Source organism: Chiloscyllium punctatum, chromosome 22, assembly GCF_047496795.1.
Source record: "Chiloscyllium punctatum isolate Juve2018m chromosome 22, sChiPun1.3, whole genome shotgun sequence".
Classification (NCBI taxonomy): Eukaryota; Metazoa; Chordata; class Chondrichthyes; order Orectolobiformes; family Hemiscylliidae; genus Chiloscyllium; species Chiloscyllium punctatum.
In genome coordinates, this window is record NC_092760.1 from 62,292,238 (window position 1) to 62,304,927 (window position 12,690).

The 12,690-nt window shown below is 44.2% G+C and overlaps 1 protein-coding gene across 4 annotated transcripts in view; it reads left to right on the plus strand.

Annotated features, from left to right (window-relative positions):
- The first annotated feature begins 270 nt into the window (after positions 1–270).
- LOC140493720 (transcriptional enhancer factor TEF-1) overlaps positions 271–12,690 on the plus strand; it is a 385,077-nt gene continuing 372,657 nt past the window's right edge. For all 4 annotated transcript variants that reach the window (XM_072592496.1, XM_072592498.1, XM_072592495.1 and 1 more), the window contains exons 1-2: positions 271–468; positions 1,030–1,209. The gene's annotated coding sequence lies outside the window, so the exon portion shown is untranslated. The remainder of the gene's footprint in view (positions 469–1,029; positions 1,210–12,690) is intronic.

Below are 12,690 nucleotides of genomic sequence, written 5' to 3' on the forward strand. Positions count from 1 at the left end.
TTTCGCTGGCTCTGAGCAGTCTTGGGATCGCCTGAGGTCTTGAAGGGCGCTATACAAATGCAAAATCCTTTCCACCACACTGTGTGAGCGCATACGTGGGACTACGAATCCCAGAAGGCATTTCCCGCCCCTCGGCACATGCGCCCTTGTGCCTGTTTACCCTCTTCTCCCCATCCCCAGCCCAAGAGGTGATGACGTACCTTCCCCTCCTCCCCCCTTACCCCCGCCCGGATGGGTCGGGCAGTGCGCAGACTCGAATTCGCGTTCATTTCATTCCAGTTCTCATTCCTGGAATTCTTGCGAGTGCTGTGCCGTTCACCAGCTCTGCAACTCACTGCAATAAAAAAAACACACCCCAACAAAAAAAAATTACACCCCCCTCAACAGCAAGTTACCTAACTTTTCTTTTTCTAAAAAAAAATTAATATTTTTTATGCATTTTTAAGAGCTTTTAAAAAATATCCTGAGGTGAGTTTGTATCATTTTTGTTTGAAACAATGTATCTATTTTTAGTAATAATGTATCTAATTTTTGCAACAAGCAAAATATAATTGATACTTCTGGATGTGTGGGAAAAAAAAACGAGGAAAAGAATTTTCGGAGCGATTGATTTGCTTTGCAAATAAAAGAATTTGAGGGAGTGTTTGCTCTGGATTTGGGCTGCAGCCCGCTCCCCGCGCCCAGGCAAATCTGGCGCAAAAAAAATCTTTGACATTTTTAACATTTTTTCCCCCTCTCTCGCTCGCTCGCTCGCTCGCTCTCTCTCTCTCTCTCTAAAGCAGAACTTCCGGACGCAAGTCTTTAGAGGGGGAGAGATTTTTTTGTTTCTTTCGTTTGCAATAAATAAATAAATAAGCAAAGTAGTTATTTACCGGCGAGAAGGGTGTACATTATTTTAAATGTGTGTAGATTTTTGTGTATGTTTTTATTCCCTCCGCTCTCCTGATGTTTTGGTACTGAAAGTAAAAAAAAAAAATGCGAATTGAAAGTCGGAATTTCGTGTCTTTTTTTCTTCTATTCCTGGTGCAGGGGGAAGAAAGAGGGAAGAAGGAGCGGCGGAGCTGAAGATTTCTTGTTGTGTGGGGGGTGGGAGAGAGGGAGAGTGTTCACTGCCTGGCCTGGTCTGTTTAGCTCTGCCTCACCGCCGACTTGTTGCAAATCCCAGGAAAACTCGAGAGCTTTCCTCTTTCCCTGTCTCTCTCTCTCTGAGTAAGTAGTTCAATTCCTCTAGCCATTTCTCTCTCGCTTTCTTAACGCATACGACAAATATTTGCTTAGATTCTGACGTAAGGGGTGCAGTGATTTTTCCACAAAGTGCATTCACACGCGCATCTCTTAAAAATCTCAGCCCTGCACTTTTCTATAATTTTACACGTTTCTCTGTTTAAATGTTAGCTTCTTTCAGGGCTGCCTAGTTTGAAAAATACCATTGTGGTATGTGGACTGGGTCGGGGGGGGGGGGGCGGATGGAGGTGATTGTGCAGAACTTAATTATGGTTTAGCAGTACTACATTGAAGAAAGTACATGTTCTTAAATTAAAAAAACTATCTTTCTCTAGATCGAGATTGTTTACGCTTCTTGTTTTTTTTAAACAAAAGAGGTTAAATTGATTGTCTGACTCTACTGTAAATGCTTTTGATCATTTTGTAGCCTCTAGAGGATTGTTAAATAATTTAGTATAGTAAACGGGCTGCAGTTGAATGAGGATGGTCAATGATTGTACTTGTATGAAGTTTTTTTTTAATTGAAATTGATTGCTTTGGAACCGAGCATTTCTGGTTATGGCAGTGTTGGAAAGTGTGGCAACCCGGAGTCGTGATCTAAATGTGTCAGCCATGGTTTAAGGGTCTGTCTGGGGAATTGGGAAGCACATTTCTCAACGCCAGCACGTTTTCAGAAATTGGTAACTTGGTTGGATGAAGGCTTGGAGAACTGAACACCAGACTTCAGATGGTCTTTAGGATATGCATGAAACTCTGCTTGAGTTATGAGTAATGTTTTTTATCCTTAAAATCGCCTGAGTTTTGTTTCTGTGTCTGTTTTGTATTGTAACTCATCCCAAGACATAGAGTGAAGCTAAATGTTGATACAGTTTTGGTAGCAGGAAATTGTTACTTCATGGATTAAAAGTCTCTTAAATATTTCCAAAAAATGATGCATTGTTGCAGTTAGTTGCCAGGCTGCAATCATGCAGTAACTACAGGATGTTCAAAATTATAATTAAACTTCAGAAGACTGGAGACGTTATATTTTTTCTCATATTTTTATCACTTGCTCTCTCATTCCATCACCCCTTTCTCCCTGTATCCCTGTCTCTATTTTTCAAGCTTTTCTCTTTTCCTTTCTCTCTCTTTCAATTTTCCTTTGTCTCTTTTTTCTTTCTCTCTCCTTTTAATATTTCTTACCCTTCTGGTGGATATTTTGCTTAATTCACAAATTGATTTTCCCCTCAACTTGAGAGCAAGGAGCCAAGAATTAATGAACTTTAAAATGGAGTTCAGACATTGTCCGTGCCAGTGTCAGTAACCATAGTGTTGTGTGTCTGGGTTTTGAATGGCTGATTGTGGAATAGTTCCATGTTTTATATAAATGACTGAACTTCTTGCAGTCATTATCTTGGAGCATGATAAAAGTTGAAGGAAGTGTATCTTACGTAGGGGAGTTGCATGTGATTCTAGTCCCGAAGAATAGTTTTAAGTAGTGGTGTTAAGAATCAGAATTCCTGCTTATCGGAAAACAAAATGAATTCTCTGTTTCATAAGTATGCGACTCTGAACAATCCAGTTTATTAGCCTGTTTGGTATTTAGATGCCAAGATTCTTAAAATAATGGAGATGTTGGGAAACAATGTGAAATGCCTTTTTTCTTGAATTCAGAATCTTTATTTTGTTTAATTTTATTGAATACTTGTAATGCCATCCTTAAGCTTTAAAAGGTTTCAAAAAGTAGGACATTTCATTGCCATTTAAGTAGTTCTAAATTTATAGATTTTTAGAGAAAAATCATAAATTAACCTCTATTTTTAATCATTATTTTTATGGGATTCAGTGAGTGATATTTTTGCATTTTGACTGTAAATTAGCTTCCTCATTTTGACGTACAGATGCTGGTTTTAAGACCTGATTTCTAGATGTCTTATTCTCATTCTTTACCTTTCTGCTTGGTCACTCCACAGAGTAGTGCCATCTCTTCATGTTTTCCAAAGGCTACTGTGCCCACTCAGGCATGTAATTAATTATAAGGGAGATTATTTACAATGGACTGTCATCATCAATACTGCTCAAATTGGACACCGGTTGCATACTTCATTTGATTACTTATCACCGAAATAGGAAGAGACCATTCAGCCCTCTGAGGTCTGTTCCACCATTCAGTTAGATCATGGCTGACCTGTAACTTAACTATGTTTGATCACTTTTTAAATTTCATATTTCTTAACCCCCTTTGCCAAAGTCTACCAATCTCAGTTGTTTGGTTTTCGGTTGACCCCCAAGCTTATTGTTTGGACAGGAGAGTTCCTGATTTCCACTACATTTTTTCTTAATAAGTGCTTCCTGACATTATTTCTGATGGCCATGTTGTAGTTTTGGCGTAACGTCCCCTTGTTTGGGCTTTTGAAATAGGTGTAATAGTTTCTCTCTCTCTCTCTTTTTGACAACTATTCCGCACCCCCACCGCCAAGCAATTGTTTCCCTTAAACAATTTTATAAACAGCAGTTTGACTTTCCCTTAATTGTAACAAAGGAAATACAACCTACATTATGCAGCTGGACCTTAGAATTTAACCCTTTTAAGACCAGTATCATTCTAGTGAATCAGTACCCCCCCCCCCCCCCCCCCCCCCCCCCCCCCCACACACACACACATCCAGTGTAGCTTTGCAGAGTGTGGTGCACAGAAGTAAACACAGTACAATGGGAGTAGACTAGATGTGGATAGAACTGTAATCCAACTTCCACCATTTGCTTTACAGTCCCCTTGAGATAAAGACCAATATTCCATTAGCCTTGTTAATTACTTTTCTGAATGACCTAGCTCTAACTTTAAGGCATGCCTCCTTGTTCTAGACTCTTCAGAGAAAATGGGGGAGAAAAAGTGACCCAATCAACTTCAGATAGGTGCTAAATTACTCAGAAAATCTAAGTTGGAATGGGAGCTGAATCTATATGTGATCAGATTAGAGGTTTCGTTTTGTCCCAGTATTGAAACATCTTTTAACTGCATTTGAGGATTTCTGCTGCCAATATCCACCTCTTCAGCCCAGTGATTGGATCGTGTTCTCTATTGTCGCAGCAAAGGTAGAAACCATTGTGATATCATGATTGTGTTGGCACTTTAGGTTAGATTCCCTTTCGTATGGAAACAGGCTCTTCAGATCAACAAGTCCACCCTGACTTTCTGAGGAGTAACCCACTCAGACCCATTCCCCTTCCCTATATTTGCCCCTGACTAATGCATCTCACACCATGGGCAATTTAGCATGGCCAATTCACCTAACCTGCACATCTTTGGACTTTGGGAGGAAACCAGAGCACCCAGAGGAAATCCACTGAAACACAGGGAGAATGTGCAAACTCCACACGGTTGCCCGAGGCTGGAATTGAACCCAGGTCCCTGGCGCTGTGAGGCAGCAGTGCCAACTACTGAGCCACTGTGCCACCTTCTTGCATGGACTATTCCTTAATCCTTAACTACCTTGCCCAAAAACCCTGGGAATCTTTTATTTTCATGCCTTGCAATTTATCTAATTCCCATTTGTAAGTTACAATTGACTCTGCTTCCAGCTCCCTTTTAAGATGGTGCATTCCAGATGATGCTTCTAATGTCAGTGGTGTGTTAGTCACATCACAGATATTGAACCAGAGGTTGCAGGATTGGATCATGGCCCATGAATCTAGCAGTGGGGATCACTGACTGGCCCAGCAGACCAATGAATTCATCTTGACAGCAATCTGTGCATGTTGCTTTGTGCTTTCACATGCATGAAATGTCTTTTGCTGGATTCTCTTTGCAAACTGCCTTTAATGTGTGTGAAAGATGACTCTATAACACAGGGCCACTGTTTCTTGCTATGGACCAGTGCCTCTCTCAACTTGTGGTTCTGGCAGCCTAATTTCAAGCCCTGGTGCACTCCAGTTTGATTCCAAAAGACCCTGCAGTAGTAGAGGAACTTGTACGAGATCCATGGTAACTAAAATTCACAACTCGCCAACAACACCAAAATCTGCCTGTTGTGTATCAAGCAAAACACTTCAATGCAACACAAGTTGAATTGGCAGGTTAGAAAAACAAAACTCTACCTTTTTTTGCAAACTGGGCTGTAATCAGAGTATCCAGAGCTGAATCTACACTGTATCAAGTTTCATATTGACAGCAAGCTGCCTTATAAACGGCATTGTGTGTTTGTTCTGTGACTTGGGGCTACGGTGCTCACAGTTTATTGCCCATAATACGTTGATTTATTAAAGCCTCCTGCAACTGAACAGAATAGGTTTGACATGTCCAACATTCTGTTGTAGAGAGCCATCTAAACAATGTTTATTAAAATTTGGTATCTGAGAAGATTCCTGTCTAAATGAGCAATCTCTAGGAATTTTGTTTAATGTCATTGTAATAGTTGAATCTGAATTATAAACTGTAAAACAAAACGTGTAGACATTCTTTTTTAAAAGAAAAATGAAATCTGCATTCTCTTTAAGTAGATCTACTTATGTGGTCTGGAAAATCCAGAATTTGCATTGTTTTTGCTAATTGAAAACTCTGTGCCTTTTGTTTGGAAGGATTTCCTGCAGATCTTTTTTTTAAAAATGTCCTGTTAATGCTTCCCTTTTATACTGTTTCATGATCATTACCACAGTAAACAAATTTGCTTTTTAACTTCTGACATGGCAAGATGGTGAGAATTAAATCTGTTTGTTGAAGGAGGATGTGGGGGGTATGGATTGTAATTGAGACTTGTTTTATTGTAGAGGTGTAAGCAACAGGCACTTGATTTTATTGTAATCAAGGGGAAAAGTGGACTTAAATTGGTTTTTTTGTTCAGTGAATGACCAATTGCTGTGTTTTAATTTATGTTAAATGTACTTAGATTTACGTTAGTGCTTTAGTAATTTGTGGGATTTTCATTATTAATTCAATGACAGTGAGATTCCAGAATTCCTTGGAAAAAGAAATGTAAATTGAAAGCTGAAAATGATACTCTCAGAATATTTTATTGAAAACAAATCAATTCAACACCATTTTGAAGGCAGGAGAGCATAGTCCTGTTTCTAGCCTGGGCCTTTGTGACTGTAGACCCACACCAAAGAGAATGATTTTTAACTTCGCTGTGTTGTATGAAACTGCTACCAGCTGTTCAAGAAGAACAAATGTGACTAACTTTCCAAGGCACCTCAGGTTTGTTTTAGGGGGTGGGGGTGCCCCATTGTTCACAGCCAGACAATAAATTTTTAACAATCCTGATAAGATTTGAGGGAGGAAAAAATTGAGCTGTAAAAACTGTTTACAAGATTGCGTTTCTATTGATTAAAAGCTACTAGTTTGTACATATTTTGTTTTTGACCATGTTCACTGCTCCCTCCACCCCCCCCCACCAATCTCCCCCTCCCCCCCCAACCCCCAAGGTAAGATGCTGTCATTAGACTAACGGTGAAGGAAATGTGCCTCCAATTCATAGAATTACTGTCAGGTTTTCTTATACAAGATTGCAACCTTTTGCTCCTACAACTGTTGTGTTATATAAATGCAAGTTGTCACTGGTCAGATTGTTAGTAAAATCCAAAATTTGGTCAAGATTAGTATTTTGCCTGTTGAATGAAGTGCAGGTGCATGACTGAATGTGACACTAATATTTTATGGTGTTTCTAATTTGGAATTCTCACCCTCAATGTTGCTGAACATGGGGCTCCATTGAAAACTTCAAAACCATGACTGATAGATTGCTGCAAGACAAAACTATTAAGGATTATGGAATGAGGGCAGGTAGATGGAGTTAAGATACAGATCAACCAAGATCTAATTCCACTGAAGTACAGGTTCAAGATGCTGAAGGGCCTTACTATGTGATAAATGGCAGAAGACTTGAAAGGCTGAAAGTTGAACTTATATTTCTGTATTTCTTGTAATCACTTGATACAATTGATATAATTGTTCTGTTCAAAGTATTTGAATTCATAAATTATGGTTGTATTAACATTGCTTAAAGTTATCATTCTCCACATATTGAGTTAATACGTTAACTGGCTTCCCCTTAAAAGACTTTGAGGTCACTTTTGATTTTTTTGTATGTTTAGCTTTTTTGTCCGAATTCAGTACAGTTATGGTTTTGGGGTGGGGAGGAGGAGGAGGGGAAGCCTTAAATATTAATCCTTCTATCAGGCAGTGACATCTAACGTTGGTATATAGTGGTTTGGCGTTCTTGAGATGTTGCAGTTAATTAAATACAAGCCCGTGATCATTTTTAGAACGTTATCTTTGAAGACAGTAAATGGTGTCCATTTGCAAAATAAAACTTCCTCGGAGGAGGGTGGGGGATTAGAACAGCTCGTTAACCTCTAAACTCTTGATCCAAAATTAGTCTGGGAAGATGGGATGGGAGCTGACTGACTGTGAGGAGTTTGAAATTGAAAGGAGTTTGTGTGGTAGGTAAACGATTATAAAGATCGATTGCTAACGGTGGTCTCTAACTGGGTAATTATTAAGTAGTAAAGATGGTAAACAGCAGTTGGCGTTAGGCCTCGAGCTTCTGAATGCCAGTAGGTTTCATTGCTACATTAGATTTCATATTGTTCTTTGTTTTATGTTTTGAATGCCTCCCCACCAATGTTGCTGTTGTGAAGTTGCTAACGATGGAAAGAAAGGTTTGTGTTCTTCATTGGGGTCCAAAGTCTGGGAAGCGGGTCATTGTTACCTCCTGTTTGGAAGGTAGAAGAAGCCTCGATTGAATGTTTCATCTGAAAGTCAGGGAAGCTGTTCCCAATGACCTGACAAATGTTTATCCCTCAAATAAAAAAACCTATGTCATCACATTGCTGTTTGTAGGAGCTTGCTGTTGCATTTTCTCCAAGCCAAAATCTCTTTAAAATTATTTAATTGGCTCTGAAGTGCTTTGGTCATAAGGTACAATAAGTTGTTCTTATTTTGGGGAGTAGTCACTCTGTTACAAAAGTGATTGACAAGGGGAGTAAGGAATATTACCTTGTACTTGATGTATGAAAAAGCCATGATCTTCCTGAATGGTTGAGAATGCTCAAGGGGCCATATTACTTACTCCTTCCATTTCAGATGTTTTGAGATGATACACACACAGACCCACAAAGTGAGTGAAAAATACAAGCATAAGGACAGAGCGAGTGAGATTAGTGTGTGTATGTGTGTATCTGTGCCTTGCTGAGTGTGTGTGTCTGCCTCGCTGTCTCTGTGTCTCACTGTGTGTGTATTTAGAAGTGTGTGTAAAAGTGGCTATGTGTCTGTCTCGCTACGTGTGTGTGTCTGTCTGGCTGTGTATGTGTGTCTGTGTCTCTTGGTGTATGACTCTGTCTGTGTCTCGCTGTATAGGTCTGTGTCTCGCTGTGTGTGTCTGTGTGTCGCTGTGTGTGCGTATCCATGTCTCACTGTGTGTGTCTGTGTCAGTCTGTGTTGGTGTGTGTGTCTGTGTCTCACTGTGTATGTGTGTCCGTCTCGCTGTGTGTGTGTGTGTGTGTCTCTGTCCGCTTTGTATGTCTGTGTGTGTCCGTCTCGCTGTATATATTTGTGTGTATGTCCGTGAATGTGTGTGTCTTGCTGTGTATGTCTGTGTGTGTGTGTGTCTTGCTGTGTATGTCTGTGTGTGTGTGTGTCTTGCTGTGTATGTCTGTGTGTGTGTGTGTCTTGCTGTGTACGTCTGTGTGTGTGTGTGTGTCTCGCTGTGTATGTCTCTGTGTGTGTGTCTCGCTGTGTATGTCTGTGTGTGTGTCTCGCTGTGTATGTCTGTGTGTGTGTCTCGCTGTGTATGTCTGTGTGTGTGTGTGTGTCTCACTGTGTATGTCTGTGAATCTGTGTCTTGCTGTGCGTGCGTGTCTGTGTGTACGTGTCTATGTCTCACTGTGTGCCTGTCTGTCTCACTGTGTATGTCTGTGTCTCACTGTGTGTGTGACTGTGTGTGTGTGTGTGTCCGTCTCGCTGTTGTGTGTGTGTGTGGCCGTCTCGCTGTTGTGTGTGTGTGTGGCCGTCTCGCTGTTGTGTGTGTGTGTGTGGCCGTCTCGCTGTTGTGTGTGTGTGTGGCCGTCTCGCTGTTGTGTGTGTGTGTGGCCGTCTCGCTGTTGTGTGTGTGTGTGGCCGTCTCGCTGTTGTGTGTGTGTGTGGCCGTCTCGCTGTTGTGTGTGTGTGTGGCCGTCTCGCTGTTGTGTGTGTGTGTGTGGCCGTCTCGCTGTTGTGTGTGTGTGTGGCCGTCTCGCTGTTGTGTGTGTGTGTGGCCGTCTCGCTGTTGTGTGTGTGTATGGCCGTCTCGCTGTTGTGTGTGTGTGTGGCCGTCTCGCTGTTGTGTGTGTGTGTGGCCGTCTCGCTGTTGTGTGTGTGTGTGGCCGTCTCGCTGTTGTGTGTGTGTGTGGCCGTCTCGCTGTTGTGTGTGTGTGTGGCCGTCTCGCTGTTGTGTGTGTGTGTGTGGCCGTCTCGCTGTTGTGTGTGTGTGTGTATCCGTCTCGCTGTTGTGTGTGTGTCTCGCTGTTGTGTGTGTGTGTGTGTATCCGTCTCGCTGTTGTGTGTGTGTCTCGCTGTTGTGTGTGTGTGTGTGTATCCGTCTCGCTGTTGTGTGTGTGTCTCGCTGTTGTGTGTGTGTGTGTGTATGTGTGTGTGTGTCCGTCTCGCTGTTGTGTGTCCGTCTCGCTGTTGTGTGTCCGTCTCGCTGTTGTGTGTCCGTCTCGCTGTTGTCTGTGTGTGTGTCTCGCTGTTGTGTGTGTGTGCGTCTCGCTGTTGTGTGTGTGTGCGTCTCGCTGTTGTGTGTGTGTGCGTCTCGCTGTTGTGTGTGTGTGTGTCTCGCTGTTGTGTGTGTGTGTGTCTCGCTGTTGTGTGTGTGTGTGTCTCGCTGTTGTGTGTGTGTGTGTCTCGCTGTTGTGTGTGTGTGTGTCTCGCTGTTGTGTGTGTGTGTGTCTCGCTGTTGTGTGTGTGTGTGTCTCGCTGTTGTGTGTGTGTGTGTCTCGCTGTTGTGTGTGTGTGTGTCTCGCTGTTGTGTGTGTGTGTGTCTCGCTGTTGTGTGTGTGTGTGTCTCGCTGTTGTGTGTGTGTGTGTCTCGCTGTTGTGTGTGTGTGTGTCTCGCTGTTGTGTGTGTGTGTGTCTCGCTGTTGTGTGTGTGTGTGTCTCGCTGTTGTGTGTGTGTGTGTCTCGCTGTTGTGTGTGTGTGTGTCTCGCTGTTGTGTGTGTGTGTGTCTCGCTGTTGTGTGTGTGTGTGTCTCGCTGTTGTGTGTGTGTGTGTCTCGCTGTTGTGTGTGTGTGTGTCTCGCTGTTGTGTGTGTGTGTGTCTCGCTGTTGTGTGTGTGTGTGTCTCGCTGTTGTGTGTGTGTGTGTCTCGCTGTTGTGTGTGTGTGTGTCTCGCTGTTGTGTGCGTGTGTCTCGCTGTTGTGTGCGTGTGTCTCGCTGTTGTGTGCGTGTGTCTCGCTGTTGTGTGCGTGTGTCTCGCTGTTGTGTGCGTGTGTCTCGCTGTTGTGTGCGTGTGTCTCGCTGTTGTGTGCGTGTGTGTCTCGCTGTTGTGTGTGTGTGTGTCTCGCTGTTGTGTGTGTGTGTGTCTCGCTGTTGTGTGTGTGTGTGTCTCGCTGTTGTGTGTGTGTGTGTGTGTCTCGCTGTTGTGTGTGTGTGTGTGTGTCTCGCTCTTGTGTGTGTGTGTGTGTCTCGCTGTTGTGTGTGTGTGTGTCTCGCTGTTGTGTGTGTGTGTGTGTGTGTGTCTCGCTGTTGTGTGTGTGTGTGTGTGTCTCGCTGTTGTGTGTGTGTGTGTGTGTCTCGCTGTTGTGTGTGTGTCTCGCTGTTTGTGTGTGTCTCGCTGTTGTGTGTGTGTGTCTCGCTGTTGTGTGTGTGTGTGTGTGTCTCGCTTGTGTGTGTGTGTGTCTCGCTTGTGTGTGTGTGTGTCTCGCTGTTGTGTGTGTGTGTGTCTCGCTGTTGTGTGTGTGTGTGTCTCGCTGTTGTGTGTGTGTGTGTGTGTCTCGCTGTTGTGTGTGTGTGTGTGTCTCGCTGTTGTGTGTGTGTGTGTGTCTCGCTGTTGTGTGTGTGTGTGTGTCTCGCTGTTGTGTGTGTGTGTGTGTCTCGCTGTTGTGTGTGTGTGTGTCTCGCTGGTGTGTGTGTGTGTCTCGCTGGTGTGTGTGTGTGTGTGTCTCGCTGGTGTGCGTGTGTGTGTGTCTCGCTGGTGTGTGTGTGTGTGTGTCTCGCTGGTGTGTGTGTGTGTGTGTCTCGCTGGTGTGTGTGTGTCTCGCTGGTGTGTGTGTGTGTGTGTCTCGCTGGTGTGTGTGTGTCTCGCTGGTGTGTGTGTGTGTGTGTCTCGCTGGTGTGTGTGTGTGTGTGTCTCGCTGGTGTGTGTGTGTGTGTGTCTCGCTGGTGTGTGTGTGTGTGTGTCTCGCTGGTGTGTGTGTGTGTGTGTCTCGCTGGTGTGTGTGTGTGTGTGTCTCGCTGGTGTGTGTGTGTGTGTGTCTCGCTGGTGTGTGTGTGTGTGTGTCTCGCTGTTGTGTGTGTGTGTGTCTCGCTGTTGTGTGTGTGTGTGTGTCTCGCTGGTGTGTGTGTGTGTGTGTCTCGCTGTTGTGTGTGTGTGTGTGTCTCGCTGGTGTGTGTGTGTGTGTCTCGCTGGTGTGTGTGTGTGTGTCTCGCTGGTGTGTGTGTGTGTGTCTCGCTGGTGTGTGTGTGTGTGTCTCGCTGGTGTGTGTGTGTGTGTCTCGCTGGTGTGTGTGTGTGTGTGTGTCTCGCTGGTGTGTGTGTGTGTGTGTGTCTCGCTGGTGTGGGTGTGTGTGTGTCTCGCTGGTGGGTGTGTGTGTGTCTCGCTGGTGGGTGTGTGTGTGTCTCGCTGGTTGGTGTGTGTGTGTGTGTGTCTCGCTGGTGTGTGTGTGTGTGTGTCTCGCTGGTGTGTGTGTGTGTGTGTCTCGCTGGTGTGTGTGTGTGTGTGTCTGTCTCGCTGGTGTGTGTGTGTCTCGCTGGTGTGTGTGTGTGTGTGTCTCGCTGGTGTGTGTGTGTGTCCCGCTGTTGTGTGTGTGTGTGTCTCGCTGTTGTGTGTGTGTGTGTCTCGCTGTTGTGTGTGTGTGTGTCTCGCTGTTGTGTGTGTGTGTGTGTGTGTCTCGCTGTTGTGTGTGTGTGTGTGTGTCTCGCTGTTGTGTGTGTGTGTCTCGCTGTTTGTGTGTGTCTCGCTGTTGTGTGTGTGTGTCTCGCTGTTGTGTGTGTGTGTGTGTGTCTCGCTTGTGTGTGTGTGTGTCTCGCTGTTGTGTGTGTGTGTGTCTCGCTGTTGTGTGTGTGTGTGTCTCGCTGTTGTGTGTGTGTGTGTCTCGCTGTTGTGTGTGTGTGTGTGTGTCTCGCTGTTGTGTGTGTGTGTGTGTCTCGCTGTTGTGTGTGTGTGTGTGTCTCGCTGTTGTGTGTGTGTGTGTGTCTCGCTGTTGTGTGTGTGTGTGTGTCTCGCTGTTGTGTGTGTGTGTGTCTCGCTGGTGTGTGTGTGTGTCTCGCTGGTGTGTGTGTGTGTGTGTCTCGCT